The sequence below is a fragment of the Arachis hypogaea genome, chromosome 1 (genome assembly GCF_003086295.3).
Source record: "Arachis hypogaea cultivar Tifrunner chromosome 1, arahy.Tifrunner.gnm2.J5K5, whole genome shotgun sequence".
Classification (NCBI taxonomy): domain Eukaryota; kingdom Viridiplantae; phylum Streptophyta; class Magnoliopsida; order Fabales; family Fabaceae; genus Arachis; species Arachis hypogaea.
Window position 1 is genome coordinate 80,110,071 of NC_092036.1, and position 11,177 is coordinate 80,121,247.

Consider the following 11,177-nt stretch of genomic DNA (forward strand, 5'->3'; position numbering starts at 1 on the left):
AAAGAACTTTGCCACCTTCTAATGATTGTGGCTGTCGCTTGATTCTCCCTTTTTCTTCTTTCTCTTCCCTAGCTTGGAGTAGTCTCGGACTTCTTCACCAGGGCATCTTCTATCCCAGACAGAATCTAAGAGTCCTGAGAGTCCAACTTCTTCCAATCTGTTAAGTGTTAACTCCGTGTAATGAGGAGATCTTGCTTTTTGCTTGGCTTCAAATTCAGGGCATTGCTCAAATGGCTTGATCTGTGGATTGAGTGTTAGCAAATTGTGGGTCAAGTACTCCAACCTTGCTTGTATGTTTTCATCACTCTCCATTCTTTGCACATATCTAATTTCTTCCATAGTGTGATGAATATTCTTCCATTGATACAGGTTGTGACTATATTCCCCTGCTTTAGCTTGACTAAAATACAGCTTATCATATGATTCCTTGAATTCTTTGTATTGTTCTTTTTGTCCTTCAAGAATCTGTGCTTGAAATTCTTGCTGCTAAGTCATCATTTGTTGTTGCCATCTCTCTTGCTTCTCCTCCATTTGATGCTGCCAAGCTTCTCGTTCCTCTTTATCCCTCAAATATTGCTCCCTAAACTCTGGATGGGGCTCTAGATATTGCTCTTGGCGCCCTTGATTTTGCTCTTGTTGAGCTTGCATGAGTTGTTGAGATAGATCTTCAATTGTTCTTTGTAGCTGGCTCATGTCTATGGCACCATGAGCTTGATTTCGTCCTTCCTCTCTTTGTGATCTCCTTTGTCTGGGAGCTACCACCCCCTCTTGATCATCTTCTTCATTCATTCCTTCTATACTCTTCTTGGTGATTCCTTTCCCCTTTTTCACTTTTTCTGTGTCCTTATCTTCAAGGATCACTCTAGCTTTGTTGCATAGCCTGAGGATGGTACTTGGATGTCCAAGACCACTTGATTTACTTGTGCTGTTAGCCATCTCTTGAATACTATCAGCTATGAGTTGTGCGAGGTTGACTTCTCCTCCATGTAGGATGCAGTATGTCAAGAGTGCTCGTTTGATTGTGACCCAAGAAGCGTTTCCAGTAGGGAGGATAGACCTCCTTACTATCTCATACCATCCATTGGCCACAGGAGTAAGATTTATTCTCCTCAAGTGGCTTGGAATTCCTTTTGAATCTCTTTCCCAGTCTGTATTTTCCACACATAACCCTTGCAAGATCTCATCAGGATTGTTTTCCATCTGCAATCTGGTCTCATAACTAGGCTCTGCATAAGTTATGGTTCTCAACTTTAGGGCCCTAGTGATGGCTGTTGGACTGAAATCCACTTCAACTCCTCTGACATAACTTGTGTAAGGGGCACTATCTTTGTTCTCTTTTACAGCATTTGTATAGAACTCCCTGATCATGACTGCACTGATGTCAATGAGAGGAGCACATAAAAGTTCCCACCTTCTTTCTCTAGTGATTTGCCTCATGATGGGGTATTCCCCGTCCTCAACTCAAGGCCCTTCTCATAGATAACATTCTTTGTCTTCATGAATCTATGATATCTTCCTTCATGGAACTGGGACCTAAATTTTTTTGTATCATATGATGGAGGCTCGGTCACCATTGGTTCCTTTCCCGGTCTTCTTTTGGAACTTGAGGAAGCCATTAGCTTTAAGGTGAAAAGGAAGGAGAAATGGAAGTAAAAGGAGAATGTGTTGTGTTTGGGATGATGCTCGGTTTTGTTGTGCAAGAGAAAAGAATTGTTGGCTTTAGATTGGGAGTAGAGGAGATTATGGTTTACAAGTGAAAGTAGTTTGAATGAATGCATAAGCCATTTAGTGCTAACGGCTATTTATAGGCCGATTCTTCAAACTTTCCAATAAAACCATAATAAATGAGGAAGGAGTTCGTTGGTACTCATGAAGGGTTGAGATTGAGTTGATCATACAGAAGGTTCATGGATTGAACGGTTTGCATGCCTTGTTGAGGCTTTGACGAGGATTCTCTTCTCATTGGTTGCATGCATTTAGGTATTCGATGATGCATGCATGCAAATTCTGCTTCCCAAGGAGCGCATTTCTCTAGGCACATGTGACCACTCCTCACTTAGTTTGTCCTAGCCGTGGCCCCTCCTTGCATTTGTCGCAATCTCTTCCTCCTAAATAAACCAAAACAGCTATCCTTAGAACATTAATATAGACGTTGGCAAGTGATTTGCAATAAAGAAGAAAGTTGTTTTGTTTTGTTTATTATTATTTTTTTCTCTTTTTTTTCTTTTTTTTAGTGATCAATTGTGTCCCTTAATTAGAGATGCTAAAAGTTGGTGAACACCAAACTTATCTCTTATTGAGGGGATGGCTTAGCAATGCAAACCATTCTTCACAATTGATGTATTTTATATTTCAAAAAAATGATGCATGATCCCTTTCTGTATGGTTTTGATTCCATGACACCAAACTTAGTGTTTGGTCATATGCTTCATCAAAATGATTTTACATATGTTCTAAGAATAGCCCCCTTTCTTTTGAAAAGCAAATATTGGGTGTGCCTTAAGGTACACCAAACTTAGAAGTCTGACTTATGCTCTAAAACAAAGTATGCATTTATCAAATATGAAAGTTCAAAATCATGCGCAGGTAATCATAGCTTATTGGATAAAAGAAAAGACAGAAATCTTAAATCATGGGTTGCCTCTCATGAAGCGCTCTTTTATTGTCACTAGCTTGATGATGAGCGGATAATTTGTACGCTTTTTGGCATTGTTTTTAGTATGTTTTTAGTATGATCTAGTTAGTTTTTAGAATATTTTTATTAGTTTTTAGTTAAAATTCACTTTTCTGGACTTTACTATGAGTTTGTGTGTTTTTCTGTGATTTCAGGTATTTTCTGGCTGAAATTGAGGGACTTGAGCAAAAATCTGATTCAGAGACTGAAAAGGACTGCAGATGCTGTTGGATTCTGACCTCCCTGCACTCGAAGAGGATTTTCTGGAGCTACAGAAGCCCAATTGACGCGCTCTCAACGGTGTTGGAAAGTAGACATCCTGGGCTTTCTAGCAATATATGATAGTCCATACTTTTCCCAAGATTTGATGGCCCAAACCGGTGTTCAAAGTCACCCTCAGAAATCCCAGCGTTAAACGCCGGAACTAGCACCAAAATGGGAGTTAAACGCCCAAACTGGCATAAAAGCTGGCATTTAACTCCAAGAAGAGTCTCTACACGAAAATGCTTCAATGCTCAGCCCAAGCACACACCAAGTGGGCCCGGAAGTGGATTTTTATGTCATTTACTCATCTCTGACACCCTAGGCTACTAGTTTTCTATAAGTAGGACATTATACTATTGTATTTTCATCTTGGTTCTTCTGGTTCCCTATTTGGGACCGAAGCCAATGATCACTCTTGTTCTTATGTATTTTCAACGGTGGAGTTTCTACATACCATAGATTAAGGTGTGGAGCTCTGCTGTACCTCGAGTATTAATGCAATTACTATTGTTCTTCTATTCAATTCCGCTTGTTCTTGTTCTAAGATATCACTTGTTCTTCAACTTGATGAATGTGATGATCCGTGACACTCATCATCATTCTCACCTATGAACGTGTGACTGACAACCACCTCTGTTCTACCTTCGATTGGGTGAATATCTCTTGGATTCCTGATACACGATGCATGGTTGATCGCCTGACAAACGAGTGCTCGCCTGACAACCGAGCCAGCCATTCCGTGAGATCAGAGTCTTCGTGGTATAGGCTAGAACTGATGGCGGCATTCAAGAGAATCCGGAAGGTCTAACCTTGTCTGTGGTATTCTGAGTAGGATTCAATGACTGAATGACTGTGACGTGCTTCAAACTCCTGAGGGCGGGGCGTTAGTGACAGACGCAAAAGAATCACTGGATTCTATTCCGGCCTGATCGAGAACCGACAGATGGATAGCCGTGCCGTGACAGGGTGCGTTGAACATTTCTACTGAGAGGATGGGAGGTAGCCACTGACAACGGTGAAACCCTTGCTTAAGCTTGCCATGGAAAGGAGTAGGAAGGATTGGATGAAGACAGTAGGAAAGCAGAGAGACGGAAGGGACAAGCATCTTCATACGCTTATCTGAAATTCCTACCAATGAATTACATAAGTATCTCTATCTTTATCTTTATGTTTTATTCGTATATCACCATACCCATTTGAGTTTGCCTGACTGAGATTTACAAGGTGACCATAGCTTGCTTCATACCAACAATCTCTGTGGGATCGACCCTTACTCGCGTAAGGTTTATTACTTGGACGACCCAGTACACTTGCTGGTTAGTTGTGCGAAGTTGTAGTGATCACAATTTCGTCCACCAAGTTTTTGGCGCCGTTGCCGGGGATTGTTCGAGTATGGACAACTGACGGTTCATCTTGTTGCTTAGATTAGGTATTTTTTTTCTTCAGAGTTCTTAAGAATGAATTCTAGTGTTTCAAGGTGATGTTCTTATCATCACCAAAGCTGATTGATTTTCATCAATTTAGCTCTTGAATGCAATGTCCTGCTGAAGCTTGTTCAGCCATGTCTAATTTCTTTAGACTAAACATTGCATGATTCCTGAATTCTCATTAAGAATTTTGATATCTTTATTTTCTTTTTCCACTTAATTTTCGAAAAAAGCACAAAAAAATTACAAAATCATAAAATCCAAAAATTTCTTGTTTGAGTCTAGTGTCTCATATTAAGTTTGGTGTCAATTGCATGTTTCTGTTCTTCTTGCATTCATGCATGTGTCTTAGTAATCTTCAAGTTGTTCTTGATGATTTCATTGCTCTGATCTTTGAATTCTATAGACTTGAGTGTTTATGTGTCTCATATAGTGTCAGTAGTATACAAACTGCTAAGTTTGGTGTCTTGCATGCATTGTTATTTGATTTTAGTTGCATTTTGATTATTCCTTATTATTAAAAATTCAAAAATATTTTTAATTTGTGTCTTTTCAAGTCAATAATACAGAGAATTGAAGATTCAGAACATACAGCAGAGGAATTGCACAGAAAAAGCTGGGCGTTCAAAACGCCCAGTGAAGAAGGACAGTCTGGCGTTTAAATGCCAGCCAGGGTACCTGGTTGGGCGTTTAACGCCCAAAAGGGTAGCATTTTGGGCGTTAAACGCCAGAATGTGCACCATTCTGGGCGTTTAACGCCAGGATGGCACAAGGGGGAAGATTCTGTTTTCAATGCAAATTTTTTTCAAGTTTTCAAAATCTTTTCAAAATCAAATCTTTTTCAAATCAATCTTTTCAATCAAATCTTTTTCAAAATCAAATTCTTTCCATTTTCAAAAATACTTGCTATCAATTAATGATTTGATTCAACATTTCAAGTATGTTACCTTTTATGTTGAGAAAGGTTTAATGTCTGAATCATATCTTTTCTTGTTAGCCAAGTTTTTAATTTTTAAAATCAAATCTTTTAAAAATGTTTTTCAAAACATATCTTCTCAATCACATCTTTTTAAAACCAATCATATCTTCTTAACCACATCTTTTTCAAAATGACTTTCAATCAAATCTTTTTTATTTCTAATTTCAAATTCTTTTTCAAAAATCACTTGATTTCTTTCCCACTTTTATTTTCGAAAATCAATTAGTGTTTTACAAAATGTTTTCAAAATCTTTTACTTGATTTTCGAAAATTACTTCCCCTCTTCTCACATCCTTCTATTTATGGACTAATACTATTCCTTAATGAAAAATTCGAACTCCATCTTCTTTGATAAGTTCGAATTTTCTACTTCTGCCTTCTATTTTTCTTTTCCTCTGACACCTCAAGGAATCTCTATACTGTGACATAGAGGATTCCACATTTTCTTGTTCTCTTCTCTTTCTTATGAGCAGGAGCAAGGACAAAAGCATTCTTGTTGAGGCTGATCCTGAACCTGAAAGGACCTTGAAGCGAAAGCTAAGAGAAGCCAAGGCACAACTCTCTGTAGAGGACCTAACAGAAATCTTCAAAGAAGAAGAACCCATGGCAGCCGAAAACAACAACAATGCCAACAATGCAAGGAAGGTGCTGGGTGACTTTACTGCACCTACTCCCGACTTCTATGGGAGAAGCATCTCTATCCCTGCCATTGGAGCAAACAACTTTGAGCTTAAGCCTCAATTAGTTTCTCTAATGCAACAGAATTGCAAGTTCCATGGACTTCCATTGGAAGATCCTCATCAGTTTTTAGCTGAGTTCTTGCAAATATGTGACACTGTCAAGACTAATGGGGTTGACCCTGAGGTCTACAGACTTATGCTATTCCCTTTTGCTGTAAGAGACAGAGCTAGAATATGGTTGGACTCACAACCTAAAGAAAGCCTGAACTCTTGGGAAAAGCTAGTCAATGCCTTCTTGGCAAAGTTCTTTCCACCTCAAAAATTGAGTAAGCTTAGAGTGGAAGTCCAAACCTTCAGACAGAAGGAAGGAGAATCCCTCTATGAAGCTTGGGAAAGATACAAACAATTAATCAGAAAGTGTCCCACTGATATGCTTTCTGAATGGAGCATCATAGGTATTTTCTATGATGGTCTCTCTGAACTGTCCAAGATGTCCTTGGACAGCTCTGCTGGAGGATCTCTTCATCTGAAGAAGACGCCTACAGAAGCTCAAAAGCTGATTGAAATGGTTGCAAATAACCAATTCATGTACACTTCTGAAAGGAATCCTGTGAACAATGGGACCAATCAGAAGAAAGGAGTTCTTGAGATTGACACTCTGAATGCCATACTGGCTCAGAATAAAATATTGACTCAACAAGTCAATATGATTTCTCAAAGTCTGTCTGGAATGCAAAATGCACAAAGCAGTACTAAGGAAGCTTCATCTGAGGAAGAAGCTTATGATCCTGAGAACCCTTCAATGGAAGAGGTGAATTACATGGGAGAACCCTATGGGAACACCTATAATTCTTCATGGAGAAATCATCCAAATTTCTCATGGAAGGATCAACAGAGACCTCAACAAGGTTTCAACAATAATAATGGTGGAAGAAACAGGTTTAGCAATAGCAAGCCTTTCCCATCATCTTCTCAGCAACAGACAGAGAGTTCTAAGCAGAATACCTCTGACTTAGCAACCATGGTCTCTGATCTAATCAAAACCACTCAAAGTTTCATGAATGAAACAAGGTCCTCCATTAGAAATTTGGAGGGACAAGTGGGTCAGCTGAGCAAGAAAATTACTGAACTCCCTCCTAGTACTCTTCCAAGCAATACAGAAGAAAATCCAAAAGGAGAGTGCAAAGCCATCAACATGGCCGAATTTGGAGAGGAGGAAGAGGCAGTGAACGCCACTGAGGAAGACCTCAATGGACGTCCACTGGCCTCCAATGAGTTCCCCAATGAGGAACCATGGGAATCTAAGGCTCAAAAAGAGACCATAGAAATTCCATTGGACTTACTTCTGCCATTCATGAGCTCTGATGAGTATTCTTCCTCTGAAGAGGATGAGTATGTCACTGAAGAGCAAGTTGCTAAATACCTTGGAGCAATCATGAAGCTAAATGACAAGTTATTTGGAAATGAGACTTGGGAGGATGAATCCCCTTTGCTCACCAAAGAACTGGATGACTTGTCTAGGCAGAAACTGCCTCAAAAGAGACAGGATCTTGGAAAGTTTTCAATACCTTGTACCATAGGCACCATGACCTTCAAGAAGGCCTTGTGTGACTTAGGGTCAAGTGTAAACCTCATGTCTCTCTCTGTAATGGAGAAGCTAGGGATCTTTGAGGTGCAAGCTGCAAAAATCTCACTAGAGATGGCAGACAACTCAAGAAAACAAGCCTATGGACTTGTAGAGGATGTTCTGGTGAAAGTTGAAAACCATTACATCCCTGCTGATTTCATAGTCCTAGAGACTGGGAAGTGCATGGATGAATCCATCATCCTTGGCAGACCCTTCCTAGCCACAGCAAGGGCTGTGATTGATGTGGACAGAGGAGAATTGATCATTCAAGGGAATGAAGAATCCTTGGTGTTTAAGGCTCAAGGATATCCCTCTGTCACCATGGAGAGGAAGCATGAAGAGCTTCTCTCAAAACAGAGCCAAACAGAGCCCCCACAGTCAAACTCTAAGTTTGGTGTTGGGAGGCCACAACCAAATTCTAAGTTTGGTGTTGAACCCCCACATTCAAACTCTAAGTTTGGTGTTGGGAGGTTCCAACATTGCTCTGAGTATTTCTGAGGCTCCATGAGAGCCCTCTGTCAAGCTACTGACTTTAAAGAAGCGCTTGTTGGGAGCCAACCCAATGTTATATTTTATCTATTCTCTTTTGTTATTTTATTTTTTTTGTAGGTTGATGATCATGAGAAGTCACAAAATCAATGAAAAAAGCAAAAACAGAATGAAAAACAGAAAGAAAAACAGCACACCCTGGAGGAGAGTGTGCTGGCGTTTAAACGCCAGTAAGGCTAGCTGTTGGGCGTTTAACGCCCAGTCTGGCACCATTCTGGGCGTTTAACGCCAGAAAGGGGCACCAGACTGGCGTTAAATGCCAGAAAAGGGCAAGAAGCTGGCGTTAAACGCCAGAAATGGGCACCAGCCCGGCGTTTAACGCCAGAATTGGCACAAAACGCGATTTTGCTTGCCATTTGGTGCAGGGATGACTTTTCCTTGACACCTCAGGATCTGTGGACCCCACAAGATCCCCACCTATCCAACCACACTCTCTCTCTTCTTCACCCATTCACCAATCACCTCAACACCTCTTCCCCAAAAACCCTTCACCTATCAAATCCCATCTTTCTCTTCACCACTCACATCCATCCTTCATAAAACCCCACCTACCTCACCATTCAAATTCAAACCACTTTCCCTCCCAAACCCACCCATACATGACCGAACCCTACCCTTCCCCCACTCCTATATAAACCCTCCTTCACTCCTTCATTTTCACACAACATACACCCCACTTCTACCCCTTTTTGGCCGAACACAAAGCCATTCCCTTCTTCCTCATTTCTTCTTCTTCTACTCTCTTCTTTCTTTTTTTGCTCGAGGACGAGCAAACCTTTTAAGTTTGGTGTGGTAAAAGCATTACTTTTTGTTTTTCCATAACCATTTATGGCATCCAAGGCTGGAGAAACCTCTAGAAAGAGGAAAGGGAAGGCAAAAGCTTCTACCTCCGAGTCATGGGAGATGGAGAGATTCATCTCAAGGGTGCATCAAGACCACTTCTATGAAGTTGTGGCCTTGAAGAAGGTGATCCCCAAGGTCCCTTTTTCACTCAAAAAGAGTGAATATCCGGAGATCCGACATGAGATCCGAAGAAGAGGTTGGGAAGTTCTTACCAACCCCATTCAACAAGTCGGAATCTTAATGGTTCAAGAGTTCTATGCCAATGCATGGATCACCAAGAACCATGATCAAAGTGTGAACCCGGATCCAAAGAATTATTTTACTATGGTTCGGGGGAAATACTTGGATTTTAGTCCGGAAAATGTAAGGTTGGCATTCAACTTGCCCATGATGCAAGGAGATGAACACCCTTACACTAGAAGGGTCAACTTTGATCAAAGGTTGGACCAAGTCCTCACAGTCATATGTGAAGAGGGCGCCCAATGGAAGAGAGATTCAAGAGGGAAGCCGGTTCAACTGAGAAGGCATGACCTCAAGCCCGTGGCTAGGGGATGGTTGGAGTTTATTCAACGCTCAATCATTCCCACTAGCAACCGGTCCGAAGTTACTATAGACCGGGCTATCATGATTCATAGCATCATGATTGGAGAAGAAATAGAAGTTCATGAGGTTATATCTCAAGAACTTTATAAGGTGGCGGACAAGTCTTCTACCTTGGCAAGGTTAGCCTTCCCTCATCTCATTTGTCACCTCTGTTATTCGGTTGGAGTTGACATAGAGGGAGACATCCCTATTGATGAGGACAAGCCCATCACTAAGAAGAGGATGGAGCACACAAGAGACCCCACTCATCATGAGATCCCTGAGATACCTCAAGGGATGCACTTTCCTCCACAAAACTATTGGGAGTAACTAAACACCTCCCTAGGAGAATTGAGTTCCAACATGGGACAACTAAGGGTGGAGCATCAAGAACACTCCATCATCCTCCATGAAATTAGAGAAGATCAAAGAATCATGAGAGAGGAGCAACAAAGACAAGGAAGAGACATTGAGGAGCTCAAGCACTCCATAGGATCTTCAAGAGGAAGAAAGAGCCGCCATCACTAAGGTGGACCCGTTCTTTAATTTCCTTGTTCTTTATTTTCCTGTTTTTCGAATTTTAGTGCTTATGTTTGTCTATGTTTGTGTCTTGTGATCATTAGTGTCTTAGTGTCTATGCCTTAAAGTTATGAATGTCCTATGAATCCATCACCTCTCTTGAATGAAAAATGTTCTTAATTGAAAAAGAGAAGAATTGCATGAATTTTGAATTTTATAACAGTTTAATTATTTTGATGTGGTGGCAATACTTTTGTTTTCTGAATGTATGCTTAAACAGTGCATATGTATTTTGAATTTGTGGTTCATGAATGTTGGCTCTTGAAAGAATGATGAAAAAGGAGACATGTTACTGAGGATCTGAAAAATCATAAAAATGATTCTTGAAGCAAGAAAAAAGCAGTGAATACAAAAAAAAAATTTCGAAAAAAAAGAGAAAAAGAGAAAAGAAAGAGAGAAAGAAAGAAATAAAGTCGTGATCCAAGGCAAAAAGAGTGTGCTTAAGAACCCTGGACACCTCTAATTGGGGACTCTAGCAAAGCTGAGTCACAATCTGAAAAGGTTCACCCAATTATGTGTCTGTGGCATGTATGTATCCGGTGGTAATACTGGAAGACAGAGTGCTTTGGGCCACGGCCAAGACTCAATAAGTAGCTATGTTCAAGAATCATCATATTTAACTAGGAGAATCAATAACACTATCTGGATTCTGAGTTCCTAAAGAAGCCAACCATTCTGAATTTCAAAGGATAGAGTGAGATGTCAAAACTGTTCAGAGGCAAAAAGCTAAAAGCCCCGCTCATCTAATTGATACTGATCTTCATAGATATTTTTGGAATTCATTGCATATTCTCTTCTTTTTATCTTATTTGATTTTCAGTTGCTTGAGGACAAGCAAAAATTTAAGTTTGGTGTTGTGATGAGCGGATAATTTGTACGCTTTTTGGCATTGTTTTTAGTATGTTTTTAGTATGATCTAGTTAGTTTTTAGTATATTTTTATTAGTTTTTAGTTAAAATTCACTTTTTTGGAC

The 11,177-nt window shown here is 40.2% G+C and overlaps 1 non-coding gene across 1 annotated transcript; it reads right to left on the reverse strand.

Annotated features, from left to right (window-relative positions):
* Positions 1-6,352: 6,352 nt before the first annotated feature.
* LOC112713667 (small nucleolar RNA R71) lies at positions 6,353-6,460 on the reverse strand. Its single transcript, XR_003158642.1, has one exon. It is a non-coding gene; the product is annotated as a small nucleolar RNA R71 (small nucleolar RNA).
* Between the last annotated feature and the right edge of the window lie 4,717 nt (positions 6,461-11,177).